At 38.8% G+C, this 8887-nt stretch overlaps 1 non-coding gene across 1 annotated transcript; it reads right to left on the bottom strand.

Annotated features, from left to right (window-relative positions):
- Positions 1-4557: 4557 nt before the first annotated feature.
- LOC132396212 (U4 spliceosomal RNA) lies at positions 4558-4718 on the bottom strand. The gene has a single exon (XR_009512904.1). It is a non-coding gene; the product is annotated as a U4 spliceosomal RNA (small nuclear RNA).
- Positions 4719-8887: the final 4169 nt, after the last annotated feature.

Raw genomic sequence — 8887 nt, forward strand, 5'->3', positions numbered from 1 at the left:
AAAGAAAAGATAGTAAGAGATTTGAAAGTGGCAGGGGGGGAATCCAAAATGATAGAAGACAAAGGGGGAGGGGTGAAGCTAAGAGGTGGAAAGTTGATTGGCAAAAGGGATATGCAGCTGAATAATGGAAAGGATCATGGGGCGGAAGGCCTAGGGAGAAAGAAAGGAGGAGGGGAACATGTCTGGAGGAGAAGCAAATAGAAACAACTGAATGAGAACAGGGAAAAAATCTATCAAAACACATTATGCCTTTGAAAGTCTCTTAAAGCTGCAGCCCCCTCGCCCCATCTGCTCTAGGGAGGATAATCTTCATTTTTTCTGGATTGAATTTAGAAATTAAAATGGACTGAAAGGCCCACCACTTCAATGCTGACCATTTTATCCACATACACAAATTCCTAGATCTGGAATACCTTCAGGTTTGAAATTTTCCAGGGAGATTAAAATATGCCCATTTTATTTCCTGCTCGCTTTCTCTAATTGTCATTCCCTCTATTTCACTTCTCAGGTCCTGAATCCTTCCTGTGTTAATGTGCAATGGTAGATATAAGTGCAAATAACTTTAGTATAAGAAATAACATAACAACAAAGAAGAGGTGCTAGAATAGTTTGATCAGGTCACGTCTGTGGAGAGAAAAATAGAGGTAATCTTTCAGCATGATGACCTTGCTGAAACTGATAAATTCTGCTTGTTTGCAATTTTCCTAGTTCACTGAAGCATTAGGTTTCTGCCTCTATTGAACTCTTTCTGAATATCTTACTCTATTCAAATACTCCTTGTAGAACTGCCCTCCAAATCTAAAGAATTATCCAGTGAATCTGAGTTGTGCAATCTCCAAACCAAAAAGAAACTCCAACTGGATGATCAGTGTGAAATATCAGTGTCATTAGTCATGCCATTGCTTGCAGAGAGGCTGAAACACTCTCCACAGTAAGATGTGATTTGCTCACTTTACAGATTCATTTCAGTATTGGTGGAGTGGGAGCAACCTGCATGCAGGGATTTAAATATCAAGCTGCAGCTAAAATGGAAATAGATTAACTGCAATAAGAGCTCATGATCTTGAGCTCCAGAACTTTGATGGAGTCTGAAGGTGATTTGCAAGGGTGCAGAAAAAGTACTGACGGCAGATCTGAAAAGAAAGGGAATATCAATACTACAAGAAAGTACAGAAGTGGGGAATGCAAGTTGGGCAGGGAGGGAAAATGCTATTAGGAATATATATCAAAGCACAAGAAATCCAAGCCCCTTACAAACTGAGCTCTCTCAAACTTCTTACAACCATAACCAGTTCCAGGATTAAAAATGAAGTCAGATATCCAAGATAGCACAGTGGGCTAATACCAATTACTTAAGTATTCGGATTTTTGCTGGAAAAGTACTCCAATTTCATTTAATTTGAAAGATCTAGCAATTTTGCTTTCCTTAGTACTAAACTCTATTGTGCATAACTACACTTTAATCCAATTTTTGGGTAGTTCAGTATATTGTTAGAAACTTCCATTGACTGAAGTGCAGTCGCGAATGTTTAAAACCACATTCTAATTTCATTAATTCAGAATGTAAAGGGCCCTTTGGGTTGAACAAAAATTCTTGGACCTTGTATTTTTGTTGAAATGAAATATTAGAAAATCAATTTTAAAAAGTGGAAAGCTTCATCAATCTAAGCGGCAGAGTGGAGCGTCAAAATGAAATATTGATTCTTGGTGAATTTGGTTAATTGAAGCATCACCATTATTGTGATTATGAGCTTCCTTTGTGGCCCAAATCCTTTCAGTACTAGGACGATCTCATTAAAAGACAACAATTGTACTTTGCTTTCTGTTTACTTCCCTGATCATGCAGACTTATTGCATTAATAAATATCATGACTTGTGCACCATTCAAAATATAGTTTGAAATGCAATACACTGGATATACTAAATTAACCCCAAATTGTATAGTGTGACAAAACTTTAGTATCAAGGCCAGTCCAATGAAAGAGTAGTATTACCTTGACTTTTCATGGAAATAATAAAAAAATCACAAGATAATTTATCCATAATCATACGACAGACTGTCAGTCAAGTGCCTTTAGTTCAGAATCGTCATTGCTGACAGATTTCAGAAAGAAATGCAGAGTTTTGAAGATCTTTGCAGGAGTTGATTCCAATCTTATGAGTAGTGGCACTTTCCAGCTTCAATTTACAAATATTTTTAGACCAAATATAACTTAACAATGACAAAAAATTTGTTGCTCCCCCCCGCCCCCCCATTGAATATAGTTTGTAAATTTGGTTTTGGGGAATGAAGCTGGACAAGACTTATCAGAGGACATATTGAGATACTAATCATGGTTGAGAATTAGGACAATTATGTAAAAACTCAAATGAAATTGAGTAAAGGTTCTAAGCTGGGGGTCCTTTACAACTTTAAGTGATTTAACGGAGAAGTGGGGTAGAAAAACAATTTGAAGATGAATGTTTCCTATTACTCCAAAACTGACTTAAGGAAGGTCAGGGTTTTGGTTAGAGTGCAGAGGAGATTTTGAAGATTAAAAATAACTATTTATCATATGTACATAGAAATATACAATGGAATGTGTCACTTGCGACAATGAGCAGTACATCTGAGGGTGTGCTCTGGGCAGCCCCCAAGTGTTGCTATGCTTTGGCACCAACATAGTATATTTACAACTTATTAACTCTAACTCATTCTTCTTTGGAATAGGAAACAGAAGCACCCAGAGGAAATACATGGTCAGAGAATATACAAACTCTTTATAGCTGGTGTTGTAAAGTGTTGTACTAACTGCTACACTCCTGTGATTTACCAGATTGACACAAAGATGAGAGAATATGCTTTTTGAGAAAAGGACAACTTAGGGCTTTTCTCTTTGGAGCAAAGGAGTTTGAGAGGTGGCTTGATAGAAGTGTGTAAGATTATGGGAGAAAGATAGACAGTAGCCATTTTATTAGGTACACTTGCTTGCTAAATGCACCTACTAGCCAATCATGTGGCAACAACTAAATGCAATAAAACTTGCAGATATGGTGAAGATGTTCAGTTGTTGTTCAGACCAAATATCAGAATGGGGAATAAATGTGATCCAAGTGACTTTGACCATGGAATAATTGTTAGTGCCGGACAGGGCGATTTGAATAGCTCACTGATCTCCTGGGATTTTAAACACAGAACGGTCTCTAGAGTTTACAAAGAATGGCGTGAAAAGCAAAAAAAAAAGAAAATCCAGTGAGTGGCAGTTCTGTGGGTGAAAATGCCTTGATAATGAAAGAGGCCAGGGGAGAATGGCCAGACTGGTTCAAGCTGACAGGAAGGTGACAGTAACCCAAATAACCACGTTATAGCAATGGTGTGCACAACAGCATCTCTGAATGCACAAAATGTTGTACCTTGAAGTCGATGAATAGTAATAAAGTGGCCACTGAGTGAAGAGTAGACAGCCAGCATCCTTTTCCCCAGGGTGGCAATGGCGAATATTAGAGGACGTCCTTTTACTGTGAGTGGAAGAAAGTTTAGAGGCAATGCCATAGGTAGGTTCTTTAGAGAGTGGAGGGTGCCTGGAATTCACTGCCAGGGGTTGTGGTAGAGATTGATACAATAGGGGCATTTACAAGACTCTTAAGATAGGCACATGAATGTAAGAAAAATGGAGGGTTATCAGCTGTGTAGGAGAGTAGGGTTAGATTGACCATGAATGTTTCTATAGGTTATACATTGTGGGTCAAAGTGCCCTGTACTCTGCTGTACTGTTCTATGTTCAAAGAAAAGTGGTGCCCAAACTCAGTAAAAGGTGCAGAGAGAAGAGGAGGCAAAACAATAGCCAGTCCTGATGAAGGGTCTCTGCCCAAAATGTAGACTGTAGATGCTAACTGACCTGCTGAGCTCCCCAAGCATTTTGTGTGCATTATCTTGATTTCCAGCACCTGCAGATCTTCTCATTTGGAAAATAATATGTCAGGCACAAAAAGCTTAGTAAAAGATCCTTAAGAGTATGAAATGGGTATGAAAAATTAAAAACTGAACTTTTTAAAAGCAAAGTTTAAGAAAACAAAATATTAACAAGAAAAATCAGAGAAGACCCAAGGGAGCCAGAGGTAGGGCCAATTAGGAAATATGAAGGTAAGCTGTGGAGGCAGATTCTGTGGGCAAGATCCTTAAACATGTTTGAAAGTGAGTAACTTTCCAGGCCCAATAAGATTTATCCCACACCTTTCAGGTGCAGTAGCAGGAGTTTGGAGAACTCCTACTGTTGTTTAAAAAAGTAGGTAATTGCAGGCCAATTAGTTTTGCTTCAGTGGTGCATTCCACTAATTTACACTTTTGTTTCTCCCATGCAGAAAAGATAGCATTTTGAACAGCATGCAGTACATTAGATTCTAAGTGCTAATGAGTTGCTGGCTCACCTGGAAAGACTTTCAGGACCCTCGTGATGAAAAGGGAAGAGCTGAAGGGATGGGTCTTCCAACTCATCACACTTCCCCATGCAATAGCAGGAGACATGGTAGGTGAAGACAGCAGCATGGACCAGGTAATTGTGAAGGCACTTACTCCTTCCTATGCTGAGAGGGGAGGGGAATGTGTCTGGCAGTGTAATCAGGCTAGCAAAATTTGTACAGGATAATCTTCTTGGGGGGTATTGGGAAAAGTTTCCAATAAGCAATAATTGCGCCTCAGGTAAACATAATCGGCTATGATACTGCCACTACGCAAAGCTAGAGGATAATCTTCTTATGTGAACTGAGGCGATGCACTTCAGAAAGAACAAGGAGGAGATAAATGGAGACTATTCAGTTGTGAGGATGAACAGTGAGAGTATTGTCCACAGATCCTTAAAGGCAACATGACAGCTCAAAAAGTTATTAAAAGACATATGAAATGTTACCCTTCATTAGTTGAAGTTATAGAGAAGTTGTAGTACAATGGTATTAAACATTAGTTGGATTATAGTTCGAGTACAGTCCTGATCACTGCATTACAAGAACATGATTGAACTGGTGAAAGCCAGAGAAGATTTGAGGATATCAATGGAACTGGAAGACTGTAGTCAAGCAGAAACCCAGACTTCTTTGGAGGAACACTGGAGACTTAATTCAATTATATAAAATTATAATGGGCCTTAGATAAATAGGAAAGAGCTAGCTTCCTTTGGAAATTGGTTAAAGATGAGGGAGCATAGATTTTAAGTAACTGATTTAAATTTTAAGAGGATGGTGAGGAAAATGTTTCCCATTCAAATTGTGACTGGAGTGTGAAACATGGCGTCAAAAATGGTGTAGAGGCAGAAACCTTTAAAATTTAGACTATATTTACGTGGGTACGGCAATTCACAAAATGTGTCAAAATGGTCGTGTCTAGTCAGGTAGTGTACCAGGTAATGCTTGCCGCTCTCCTTTTCAGCTCCCACAGCTAACTATCAGTCTTGCTAAAAGGAGAGCTGAATGTACAAGTCTCTCCCTGCCAATACGCAACCTCTCCAACAGCAAGCCTCATGTAGTGCCTCCTCGCTGGCGACACACGGAAACTGAACTCCTTTCAGACTCAGGCTGAACTAGAGGCCGGGAAGGAGGTCTAGCTCCTGCACTTGTAGCATGCAGGCTCACCAGTGTGTGGATACGCCTTGGTGCTCATAAACAAATCCCTGGTTATGGGCAAATAGCCCCACTATCTCCGGAGATACAAAGGCCACAGGTGTAAACCCAGACAGCAAATCTGGAGGGGAGCCGTTAAGGCGGCAGGACCTCAATGAGCTTCCTTCCGGCAGCTCCTGCAGCCAAGCTTGTGCCAGACATACTGCTTCATAAGCTTTCCTTTGGACTACGCTGGTGAGGCTGAGAGGGGGATCTTGAGGGCTGGGCATCTCAGGATCTCCATACCTTCCATCCAGGTTTGTGATGATGATGATGATGATCACCCACTGTTCTTTGAGACAGATGGCTGCCAACTATGGCAGTCCAAAGTCAAGGAACTTTGGCCACTGACCAAGTTTGAAATAATGGGATTGTGCAGAAATGTTTGTTATTGGCTTACATGGACTACAGGCCAAATAGACTCCTGTTCAGAGTTTCTCTACAACTCTATATGTGCAAGAATTGTCCCACTTAATATGACCTTCACAACTAAAGGCTTAACTAGTTTTGATAATATTCAATATGCCTTACTTTTATCTTTGTCGGTCCTTCCTGTACTTTCTTACGACTGGTCCCATCATAGCTGGATGAACTTTGTGTACAGAAAATAACACCGATTTCACCCTATAGACAGGACTGACTTGAATAGCTATGTATATTAACTTTAATTGGTTTGCATTTAGGCATCTTTGTTACACATAATTTTGTTGGAATTCTATTGTTATATTCATACTGTACTGTTGATTGATATTAATACAGTTCTGTTTTATAAGAAAAGTTGCACCATACAAAAACAATTCTGTTTCTCAAGGATCTTTAGCTGAAGATGTAAAGGAGCTTGTTCAAAAAGTGACACTGAATACTGCGTTAGTCTTGCTTATGACAATCAATAGGCTGACCAGTCAAATATCATAAAACACAGAAGAAACTGTATTCCTAATAAGCAAGTCTACTCCATAAAACAGCACTTTAACCCTGCCTGTGCTCATGTACCTCAGCTGGAATTTTAGGGAAACTAAAGATGGCTCAATTTGCATCTACTTGACACCTACTGGAATAATAGCTCGGATAGCACTTTCCTAGCATTTATTGATTAGATATTCCCAAATAACAAACTTGCAACAGTAAAAAGGAACTTACAAATTATAATTTCAATCTAGATTTTATTTTGGTATGCATTCCAATTCTGTTCTGTAACTATAGACTGGAACTTCAATTCCATTAATGAGCTTTTGTTCAGACTGTCTGCATTTCCTTACCTAACAGTAACATATCAATCTCAGTATTGAAAAAAATCAATTGATCTTAGCCTTTGTTGCGGAAGAAGTTCATTATTTCCTCAACAATCTAAGTGATAACGTGCCAAATGATTTTACATCAAGGTTATATACTTCCAATTTAAAATTATGCTCTTTGTATTTGATCGTTTTTCTAAAGATAAAATTTACCTGCCCAACGAATCCTTATTTTGAATACACCTGCGCCAATTGAAAAGCAGATAAAATATTTGATATATTTAAATGCTAGCTAAACCACAGCAACAAACTCCAGATTTCAGATGTGAAATCTAATCTTTCATAGTTGTGTGTTTCAGCAGGTCATTTACTGTACAAAATACAAGACTGCCATGCTTATTAGATGTGCGTAGCTCTGTTGCAAGCTTTTGACATTTAAGCAATGTGTTGTGTGTCAATTGTTAGGCATCTCAATAAATCGATAGAAAATTGAATTATTTAAATCTGCCACAGACCTTTATTATCAGCAGCAGGATTCCTTCCCAACTTTAACATGGGGCCTGTGAATTTCACATTGCATTTTGGGAAATTAAAACAAATGGAATCTGCTAAACAAGCAGAAAGGAGACACTATTGAAGGTCTGCGATACAAAAATAAAGTGTGGCTCAGGAACTTCCTTATTGATCTATTACAATTTCTTAGCTTTTCCATTTCAATGTGAACTGAGTAAGGTGTTGATCACATATTCATTTGCACCTCAAATCCTGGCTTGTGTTCCACAAACATACTTTTAAAGTCAACTTGTACATGCTGTATGTAAATAAACTGCGAAGGCCTATAGATTATTGGCACCTGTCATATCCTTTACATAAAGTAATATTGTTCTAGTTCGTGTTGCAAAATATACCATTGGGAATCTCCTGGCCCATACAGTTCAAGTGGCAAGGGAATATTTGGGAAAGTATTGAGAACCTCAAGTCCACTATATACACCCAGCTCTGCAGAAGGTGTCGTCAGAAGAGACTACCCAAAACAAAACTGCAAACCCACCTATCCACCCTATTAGGCACCATCTACTCCATTTGTGGAAGATTTTGCAGTTCCACATTGACCTCATTAACCACCACAGGACCTGCAAAACCAGAATGAAGAACTCATCCTTGAAGCCTTGATGACATTCCACTCGACAGTGTGGAGGAAAGGCAGTCACCACAGACCCCACCCAAACAACACTCAAAGTGGTACAGAAACTACCATCCAGGTCCTGGAAGAGGATGAAGAGAAAGTGGAAACACATGACCCAAGAGGAAAAGACAAAACAGAGCTAGAAGAAAGGCACGGAAAAGAAAACCAACATATCTTCCCTTGTATTCTGATTATCTATAATCCCATGTCATAAACACTTAAATACAGTGGGGATTGGCTATGGGTAATTAGCATTTAGAGGTTATAATGTGCCACTTAATTAGAAAGTTATGTTGAACTTTCACACCCATTGTTATCAAATGTGTAATATACAGCAGAGAGGAAGTGGAAAAAAGATCAAAACAACATTACAGAAGTCTTTGTGAATAAAGGGGTATTATGAAATGGCATCTAAATGGCAGCTTTAAGACGGTCATTGTAAGGACTTTCCCCAGCCTAATAACTTTCTAGTTCAAAGAAAAATATCTTGTTACTTAATGCAAGAGAAACAGGACAAAAGTGCAAGAATTAATAAACTCTAGAGGCATGATATTGGTACTGATGAGACTAGCCAGTAGAATGTTACTGATCAGTTCCTCTCCACCCTTTTTCACAGAAATTTCACACATTTAATCACCTGCCTTTCATCATTTTTTTTAAAGGTAAAAATTGGGAAGATGCCATGTGTTACACAGCCATTAATGTAACTGAGTGAAATGAAATTTCAGTTGTCTGACACTTAAACCAACTGCCACAGTACCCTAGTAGTCTCTTTGCAACCTTTAATGCAGGTTGAGCAGCTGATGAAATCAAAGGGTCTTCACACCTTACTCTG

The sequence above is a fragment of the Hypanus sabinus genome, chromosome 6, assembly GCF_030144855.1.
Source record: "Hypanus sabinus isolate sHypSab1 chromosome 6, sHypSab1.hap1, whole genome shotgun sequence".
Taxonomy (NCBI): domain Eukaryota; kingdom Metazoa; phylum Chordata; class Chondrichthyes; order Myliobatiformes; family Dasyatidae; genus Hypanus; species Hypanus sabinus.